The 9,831-nt window shown below is 31.4% G+C and overlaps 1 protein-coding gene across 6 annotated transcripts in view; it reads right to left on the reverse strand.

The window, feature by feature from the left end:
• LOC126761254 (somatostatin receptor type 5-like) overlaps positions 1 to 8,674 on the reverse strand; it is a 59,633-nt gene extending 50,959 nt beyond the window's left edge. Inside the window, exons 1-2 of one of the 6 annotated variants that reach the window (XM_050477258.1) lie at positions 8,545 to 8,674; positions 5,162 to 5,593 (exon numbers count right to left, since the gene is read on the reverse strand). The gene's annotated coding sequence lies outside the window, so the exon portion shown is untranslated. The other 5 variants (XM_050477254.1, XM_050477259.1, XM_050477260.1 and 2 more) reach the window with 5 other exon arrangements.
• Positions 8,675 to 9,831: the final 1,157 nt, after the last annotated feature.

Here is a 9,831-nt window from a genome sequence, read left to right on the forward strand (position 1 = left end):
CAATTACAACGAAAAATACATAACAACATTTGCATACGCATTTCAATTCAGAGATATGCGGGAGATATACAGCGTACACATTAAGGTTACCATGAAATATGATAAAACTATACATACATCGAATTCTCTCAATTTCTATATACTGAGGCTGCAACAGAAAATAAGTGACATACATTTTAATATTTTTGAGACTATTGATGTGGGTCTCATGGAGCATAGAGGTCTTTAACGGTCTAGTGCTGAATTGGAGCGGCCAATATAATATATAAGAAATCGAAAATAAAGAAGCTACTTATAATTTGTATTATTTTAATATTTAATCCTTGAGCAGGGCTTACGATGTTTGTAATACACATAAGAAAGTTTCGGAGACCTTATAAAATATATAAATAAATGATTAGGATGGCGAACTAAATCAATTTAACCATGCTCGTCTGCCTGTCTATCTATATATACGTAAGCAGGTCCCTCAATTTTTGAGATATCTTTGCGAAATTCTGTTCACGTCCTTTTCTGCCAAAGAGCTGTCCTCTAAAATTAACGAATCGAATTGAGTTCTTCTATTGAAAAGTTTTATAGTTTACAAGTTATCTTGAAACTGTACATGCATTATAACACAAATCAAAGTATAATTTCGGAAGACATCATTTCGATCGGATAACCATAGCATATACAATAACTGCCATAAAAAGTAATCGATCGCAATCACGTTCTTCTATGAAAAACTTTTTTATTTGATTAGGTATCTTCGAAAAATATTGTATAGAGCATTGCCTAAGGTAGTGGTGCAATTTCCGAAGAAATTATTCAGATCGGATAACCATAGTATATAGCTGTCATACAAACTAACTGATCAATAACATGTTCTTGCATGGAAACTTTTCTATTTATGTAGCATACGAAGGATACAGTGTAATCGAAGTTAATGTTTTTTGTTTATATTTACTTACACTTTAGGGTGTTCTCTAATCATAAATTAATAATATTTACCCCTAATATAAGAGCATATACAACAAACGAAAAATATATACAATATATAGGGACGTTATCTCAAAGAGCAATACGCCCAATACAATTCAAGTGAAAGTCAATACAACAAAATATGTTTAATAAACAGTTAATATTTCTCCGGCAAAATTCGGCCGCAAGCCAGCAATCAATATTTATCCTAATTGCATCAACTTCGAACTAAAGATCAATACCAAACTGTAGTCAAAACATATTGCTAGTAAAATTTTACCTTACCAGTAGGCTTACAACCCACGTTAACCTGTCGGTTGAAGCAAGTGGGTTCAAGTAAGTCTGTAAGTTTGTGTGTGTGTGTGTATGCACTTGAGTCTACTTTTGGATGCTTGTGAATCTGTGCGCTGCTTCCTTCAATGAGCAAAAATCTCATTAATATTCAATATATGCTTGCTTTGGGCATACCCATAGGCGGTCAATATAATTTAATTATGTATGTATTTTTTGATATATGTACCGTATGTATTCAAAGTAGGTAAGCCAAATCAGTATAATTATATTTGCAAATCTATTTTGGTGAATAGCCTACTTTACTAACCAATACCTTGTGTTTGAATTGAATATTCTCTAAACAATGCATGTGAGTGGAATTAATATTCTAGACATTGATAATCTAGAGAGTTGATATTAGAATGAGGTAATGGAAAGACTTTTAAAAACTGTTGCGCTTCTTCAGGAAACACTTCAAGAGATTTTTTCAAAAACAGTTTACATTCATTGATTGATTGGTGTGAATAATTTCGCTGCCTATTTCTAAAGTGATTTCAAAGAAGTAAGTTTAGTGTCCTTTGCTTTAAATAAATTGCAAAAGGAAGTAACTTCTGGTTGAAAATACATTTCACATAACCTAAAACTTAATTCGTTCATAGGACTTTTAATTGTCTCCCATCAGTTGAAAAAAGTTCGAAATAATCTTACAAAGTTTTTTTTGATGAATATTCTTACAAAATGAACCTTAACCAAAACAAAGGCTTTAGCATTAGTTTTATCGCTCTCCAAACACTTCTTATACATATGTGACCTGGTCTACGAAAAGGGAGCTAACGTGCGAAAACTAGTTTTCTGGGAAATGCTGTTAAAAATAATCGTCAGTTTCTCGTTATCTCATTAATTGTTCTCCTTTTTTTTTGACACCTAAGCCCCCTTTCCGTAGACCAGGTCACATATATAGAATGTAACAGTTACTGATTTACAGAAATGAATTTCCGGCTTTGCTTCAACCACGCCGTTATGAAGAGCTTGTAGAAGAAAGCGTTTTCATGATGGAACATAAACCAGGTATTACAAGCAGATGTCTATTAGCCAGACCATTTTATATATAACTGGGATGACTGTCCATAGTGAGAGAATGCTAAGTTCTTCTAATAAGCTATGAAAAGAACTTTTGTTACTTTATTATTAACAGACTCAAGACTGATAATTTGGAAAAATTTTTCTACAGAAGCAATAAGTTTTTTATTTCTAAAAAGTTTGGTTAGTCTACACCATTTCAATAATGAATTGAACACCAAACATTCTTGCTTCCAAGAAGCCTACCAACATAGCAAGAGTACGGTAGCAGAATTTTAATTTAGCTTTAAAATATGATTTCTCATTAATTATGATTTAATTGTTTGTTAGTATTTTGTGTTTGTATACTAGGTACATATGTAAAAAAAATTATTAAAAATATAAAACAAAATTAGCTTCAAATGAGACGACGGAACTTAGTCTCCCGATCTTCCATCAGCTTTTCTTTTCTTTACATCATTTATAACTGATTTACGAAATTTTCCTTAAGGTTTCTAGTTATTCTAAAAATTCGCTTCAAACTAACTTACTATATCTCATTCTTTGCTCTTTGAAATTTCTGTGAATGGTCAGCATCAGTTTATTCTTGAGGTTTTCAGGCTTCAGACCAGTTTCCTAAAAATTACTTCGTCCTACTATTTTCTAAATTTTTTTTTCTCTCCTCCTTTTATCAGAGCATAATTTTGGAAACAAAAGCTTTACACCCCTTTTTAGTAGTGGTTTGAAGTCATCGTCTCTTTTGTAAATCTCCAGCGAAAGATTTTTAAAAGTCCTTACACTTGTCAAGGTCCTCAAGCTTATATAACTCATTAAAATTCTCATATTTAATGCTTACTAAGAGAGGGAGGACAGACTTCCTTATCTGCTTACAATCAATCAATATCTAATGCTATGTATTCTACATATGTGCATATAGACAAATTTAGTATTTAAGTTACGTATGTGCTTGACTGCCGGAAAAAAGGCAAATTTTGTGAATTGAAAAAAGTTTTATTATCAATTGTTTTAAAGCTTAAGGTTATACTTATATATATTTTAGGAATACAGATTGAAATATTTAAGCAAAATATTATTCGAAATCTTCGACACCACTTAAAAAGCGAGGTCCTCTAATGCTTCAATGATTCCTTCTTGTTCCGTAGATAAAACACAAAACCGATTCTCTACTAGAAGACATTATTCGTAAAATAAATTCCATTTGAAAAAGAAAGAAAAATTGCAAAATCCCAGGGTTAAAAAAATTGAATTTATGCGAAAATTTCCATAGTTTTTGATCTACCAAAATTCGAATTTTCATCAGGTTATCAAAATTGCTAGGTCAATGGATATACAGACATGCAGAAAGAACAGAAATGATAAATGAATAGTTGATAATTATACAGTTTCATGTGTACGCTTCAACAAATTCAAAAATGTATAATTCGAGAAAAATTCATTTAAGTTGGGCGGCCACATTTTATAAGAATATAACTCAAAAGCTATTTGAGATATCGATTTCAGCATTTAATTTGTAAATGTATAGATTAATATGGAAAGAATTATTATTTTTTCTTAACTTCATTCATTCATAGTGCCACACAAACATAATTTCAACTAGCTTAGCCTTATCTCTTTGTAAATGGCATTTACAGGAATAGTTCAATAGAACTTAAGCTCGTATTTCTGAAAGCTTCTTTACTATAACTCCTAACTTAATATTTAAGAATAGAATGAACAGTTTCTATTAATTTTGCCACACAGTTCCTAACACCCAACGGGAAGCTTTTGAGTACCTACAAATAAATAGATGATCAACGTGACAAGCTGAGCCGATTAAACCATGTTCGTTTGTCTGCATGTAAGCGAACTAGTGGTTCTTCTATTTTTAATATGTATGTCGGTTTGAATGTTTGTAACAGCACTTTTCTCACCAAGAAGATGCTCATATATAAGCTATCCTAGCTTCAATGCGAACTGAGGTACTTCTTATTTTAATGTTAGTATATGGAAAATAAGACTCTAATACCTTCGTTTTTACTTCGATAAGAGCACTCTGTTAAATTATAAGTAGATTATTAATGCATGAATTGTTACACTGATTATAATATTACATTGTGGGTAAACTCTATAACAGAATAAACCCCTTGTTACTCAGAATATACTGCTGAAGGTATACTGAGTCATACTTAGCTATCGAACTAAAGTGCCGAAAATGCTGATATGAGCTGTAACACCAACATAAATTTAACAACCATATTATAGCAATAACATTATTACAGCAACAACATCAATATTGCCTAATAGATATAAGGATTAATAGGTAGAAAGCACACATATGTGAATACATATAAATAATTTCACGTTTGAATGGAGTGCAGGGAAGCCATAGTTGTATGTGCGGCTCTTTATTAAAACTGCTGACGTCACAGCCGCCTTTATGCTATTTCGGCAACATAATTTTCCCCCTTACCTGTATTAAAATACAGTAGTGACCTGTAAATTTGTAAGCTGTCACATCAGCTAAATCGTTATGACAGCCGCGCTGACAGCAGCTATTATGATATGTAAAAATGAATGAAAAACACACGAAACATAACCGGAACATGCGCAACTCACTGCGCATACACACATAAGACAACCGTACACTGGAAGATACACTGAAGCGGAGCCGAAGATAACAGCTATTAAAGCTGCTCAGAGTAAGAGCAACCAGGTAAAGGCGTAGCATTTGATAAGCAGCATGGTATTACCAAAAGCAGGCGGGTGAAATTAATTTCTTATTATAAAGCTGACATAACGATAACCAGACATGACGACAATAGGCAGACAGCAAGAGCTAATGGTTGTTTTCTGTTAGGTGAAAACTTACCGTTTGAAGTCTATTTGTGGTTTGTTGTTATTGTGTTGCTGAAGCGGCACAAGTTGGTTGCTGGAATACGGTGTTGAACAGCTACTGGCTGTATGCAGTTGCCTAGCGGTGCTTGTTCTAGCGCTGTACTGTGGGCGTTGGCGTATGAGCAACTTTTGCCTATTGATTTCTGCTTTTTGTGGTCGACTTCGCTGCTACCTATTTTTTTGCCGTTTGCTATGTTTTTGGCGTTTGTTATTTTTTTGTGTTTATTATTGATTTACACTATTGTGGTTGTATTTTGAGTTCCTGGTTTTTATTATATTTATTTTGTTGACTAAGCTAATTTGCTTTGATGTTTTACACAATCAGTTTTATGCTGCCATCGTAAGCGCTACAATCATCGGGTTATGTTAGTGACTTTTAGTGACTTTTTACTATTCCGCTGCAAGGCTTTTGATAACTGCGCATTATTATATATTTTGTCATTTCTATCTTTTGAATTTAACTCGAATTATCATATATTTTTCATTACTTTTTTTTTGGAATTACACTCATTCATCACGCAAAATTTTGCAAAATTTCCATTATTTTATAACATAAAGTTAGTTCTCTGCATTAGTTGCAGTTTCTACATTGTTACATGCTTTCAATTTATGTACATGGTATTAGTTTTTTACATGTCACATATTTCATGTAAATCAACTTTTACCTAAAAGCTTTCACTTGCTTACACTTAAATTAAATTGCTCACACTAACATTTGCATATCTCATGAAAATTATACATCTTTTATATTTACTTAATTCCTCAAATTCAGTTTAAAAACGTTTTAATTTACATATATAGTTTAACTATTTATGTTTGTATGCCGTGGCGTATGAGTAACTTTTATCAAAATAATTGGCATTTTAACCAAAACTTGTATGCTTTCAGCAATACCTTACATTGCAACATTGCTAATGCAACATATGGCATTTATTTTTTGCGTTTCATACACTAGATTTGGTGACCAAAAAGCAATGTTTTGGAATTTTGGTTTTGTTTTTTTGTTTTGACAAAACTATGACTTGTAGCTGAATTTAATTGGAACTTGATGTGTTGCTTATTTTAGATATATGTATATTTCATGTCATTGTTTACTTCTGATACCAGAAAATTTTAAAAATTTAAAAGGTATCCTTTCGTAAAATAAACTAATCCATAATCGAAGCCCTAGATTTGAGATTGTAACAAAACCAAACGCTTAGAAATATCCAAAACTAATAGAAGTATAGTAAAAACATAAAGTGTGTGAATTCAACTTTTAAGAAATAATATAATTTTCTCATGGCAGTACTGAATTTTTTCCTTTCAAATAATATCATGAAAGCTTTTTAAGTTTTTGTTTCTAGTTTACTGATTTTTCTTATATTCTGTTCCAAAATGGTTAATATTATTGCTTTCATTTATTAAAAAATTTTTTATTTAATAAAATTTAAATAAATTCAAAAGAGCCAATGTTTTGAAAAAAAAGTCCCCATGACGTATGAGTAACATTTAAAGCTATAAGTGAATTGGTTTTGAAATTATGGCAGAGTGACATGCTTCGCACTGTAAGTCCTATGCTATTAACTTTAAAAATTGCAAATAAGTGGCTGCGTTAAACAAAGTATCTAAAAATTTCATCAAAATCTCACTAATCAATGCGCAGTTCTTGGTGCTTGGCTTAATTATTTTTACATTTTTGAAGCTATGATTGCTTTATTTTTCCAAAGAACCAATAACTGTAGTACACATATGCCATGAAATTATCAAAAAAATTATATAATACAAAAAGTTTTATTCCATTCAAATGAGTATAAGCTGACAACTGTGTTGCTGCCGTGGCGTATGAGTAACCAGCATAGTGAAGCCTTACCTGCAAAGCTTAAACATGTGTTTTGGTAATTTTGTTTTGACAAATGCTTTAAATGCAATGTATCAGATAAAATGTGCTTATGCGGTTTGATTAAATTGGCTAGACGAGAAACCTTATGTGATTTCTGTATTATCCCTGCAGCTGAGAAGAAAATCATAATTTTTGGTTTGGTTGGTAAAAATGAAGAAATGTACAGTATTCTTTTAGTACACCATATCGTATGAGCAAGAATAGATATGAACAAGAATAGACATACAGACCATTCATATTTTGTGTTTGTGCAGGGTATTCAAGCTTCAGTGCAACTGAGCTATTTCTTGTTTTAATTTAATTTTGTTGTAATTTCATTTTACAATAGTATATCGAGAAAATGAAGAAATGTACTGTACTCTTTTAGTACACCATGTCGTATGAGCAACACAAATTTTATAAGGCGCGTATTTGTTAGCCCAGGGCATTTGATTTATAACTTTAAATGCTAATAACTTTTAAATGAGTGATTTTATGGAAAAAATTAGCAAAACTTTTTTGTAAAACGCAAAATTTTGAAGTAGAGTATATTTCATTTTAAATATTAGATTTGCCTGCTTATTGCAAAATATTAAAAAATTTCTTTATATGTAACATATATAATCTGATTTAGGCAGGTTTAATTATGAATTTAAGAAATTGAAGAGCTTGTGTATGTTGCACAAATTCTTGTACGACCAAAAGATGAAATCTCACAGGGCATCGGTCAAGAGCCAAAAACGCTTGGAAAATAACGCACATCCTAATATTCACATATACAAACGGTTTTAAATATATCAAAAATAAAAATTTGTATTTTTTTTTAATTTACTATAAAATAATAAATGCTAATATAGGTATGTAGGCATATGCATACACAGCAAGTAAAAATGCATCACTTCTTATGTAAAATATTATATTAATTTTTTTAATTATTCACAGTAACGCACTGAAATTCATACCTATGGTCTCAGTAATCATTAATTAATAAAACTGTCAGCTGTAATCTACTGCTTCACTAATTATAATTTTATTCTATATGTTTTTTGCCAAAAAAATTCAGTTTTATATTGACTAGTCTTTAATATACACATTAATTCAGCTCATTAAATTATATATATTATGTATTTCATACATTTTGTGCTACACCGAAATTATCAGCTTATTATATACAATATATGTATATTACAGTTAATTTCATACGATATTTGTAACGTGTGCAACACAAAAAAATACCTTTTCAATGCTGCTGTCATGTCATATCAGCAGTGAAACGTATTAAAGCAGCACATCAAAGACAACTGAGATTGCCAAATGAACACAACGTGCTACATTCTACACACACGCTGAATGGTTGCGCGCATTTTAAAGTAACACATTTTTCCAGAATTTTATTTTTACACATTTATGTAAGCATTTGTTTATACAGAAATTACCGAAGTAATTCGCGTACAAGCAATAAAATATTTTTCATAAATTTACTACATTTTTATTACACAAATGTGGTCAAATGTACAACAGATTTTCGTAAACAATAGGCGCACGAAAAATTTTATTATCCGCACACGTTTTTAGACACGTTTGCAACGTTTTATTGACAGCGCACGACTGACAAGCGTCCGGCAATCGCACTGCCCGACAACATGTATGGCATACAACAAGCGCTGCTTTCATTTTTATTACACACATAAACGCATGCAGGCAGCAGACGTTGAAGAACGCTGGCGCCGGCGGTGATGTTAGCGCTGAAATAGAAGTTTGGCGCTCAAGCAACAGCAGGCAGTGGCGCAGGAATTATATGTAAATTTACATTAAAAAAAATCTGTTGTGGAAACAGCAGACAAGACAACGCAGCAGCGCCGCGTTAGCATCCATAGCAGTACAAAATACGAAACACTGGTGGCGTTAGCAGCGCTGAAAGCAGCAGTAGCAGAGACTGTGCAGTTACACATGTAGAATCCTCGTGTTGCCGAATGAGCAAATGTTACAAAGAAAAAAGGTAAGAGCAAAAATCATATTTTAAGCACACAGCTGTAGATGTAAGCTGTAGCTTTAGCTGTTATCTTTAGTTGCATATTTGCTGCGCTCGATTGCTGTAAACATTATATGTGGGTCTAACAGTGTAATGTTTCTTTAACAGCGGCGTATTAGCAATGCTGTAAAATTCATGAGAGTGCTTTAAAATCTGCTTTCTCTCAAAGATAAAATTAAAATATTTTGGTAACATGGGTAAAGGATTTTCTAATGGATTTTTATTGACAGCAAGTTCTTCTGGCGTCCAATGTTCGAAGACTGCAAAGTTAACATTTACGTTCACTCCATTCATTAACTAGTTCTGCGTTCAATGTAATATTTGTTGCATGCGAATATGAATTTAATGAAATTTATTCAAGGGAAGTTCAGCATTCCCTTTATATACGTATCCTTATTAATTCTATCACAGTGTAATCATTTTTGGAGAATTTTTCTTTATTAATACTGATGACGAATGTATACATTTATTTTAAAAATTAAGAAAATGGTAAACAATTTTGATTATAATAAAAAAAATGATAAGCATCTATTAACTTCGCACATTTGTTATATAATTTATTATTTATTATTATATTGATACAAAGGTTTCTCATCATAATTATAAATTAAAATACATACTATATTACAGTCTACACATTATTTCCATTTATAAATATATGTAGCATATATGTATGTACATACATATAATTACACATATATTTATAAACGTTTTTGTTTTTTTGTATATTACTGTTTATTTTGGGGGCTCG

This window comes from Bactrocera neohumeralis, chromosome 6 (assembly GCF_024586455.1).
Source record: "Bactrocera neohumeralis isolate Rockhampton chromosome 6, APGP_CSIRO_Bneo_wtdbg2-racon-allhic-juicebox.fasta_v2, whole genome shotgun sequence".
Lineage (NCBI taxonomy): Eukaryota > Metazoa > Arthropoda > Insecta > Diptera > Tephritidae > Bactrocera > Bactrocera neohumeralis.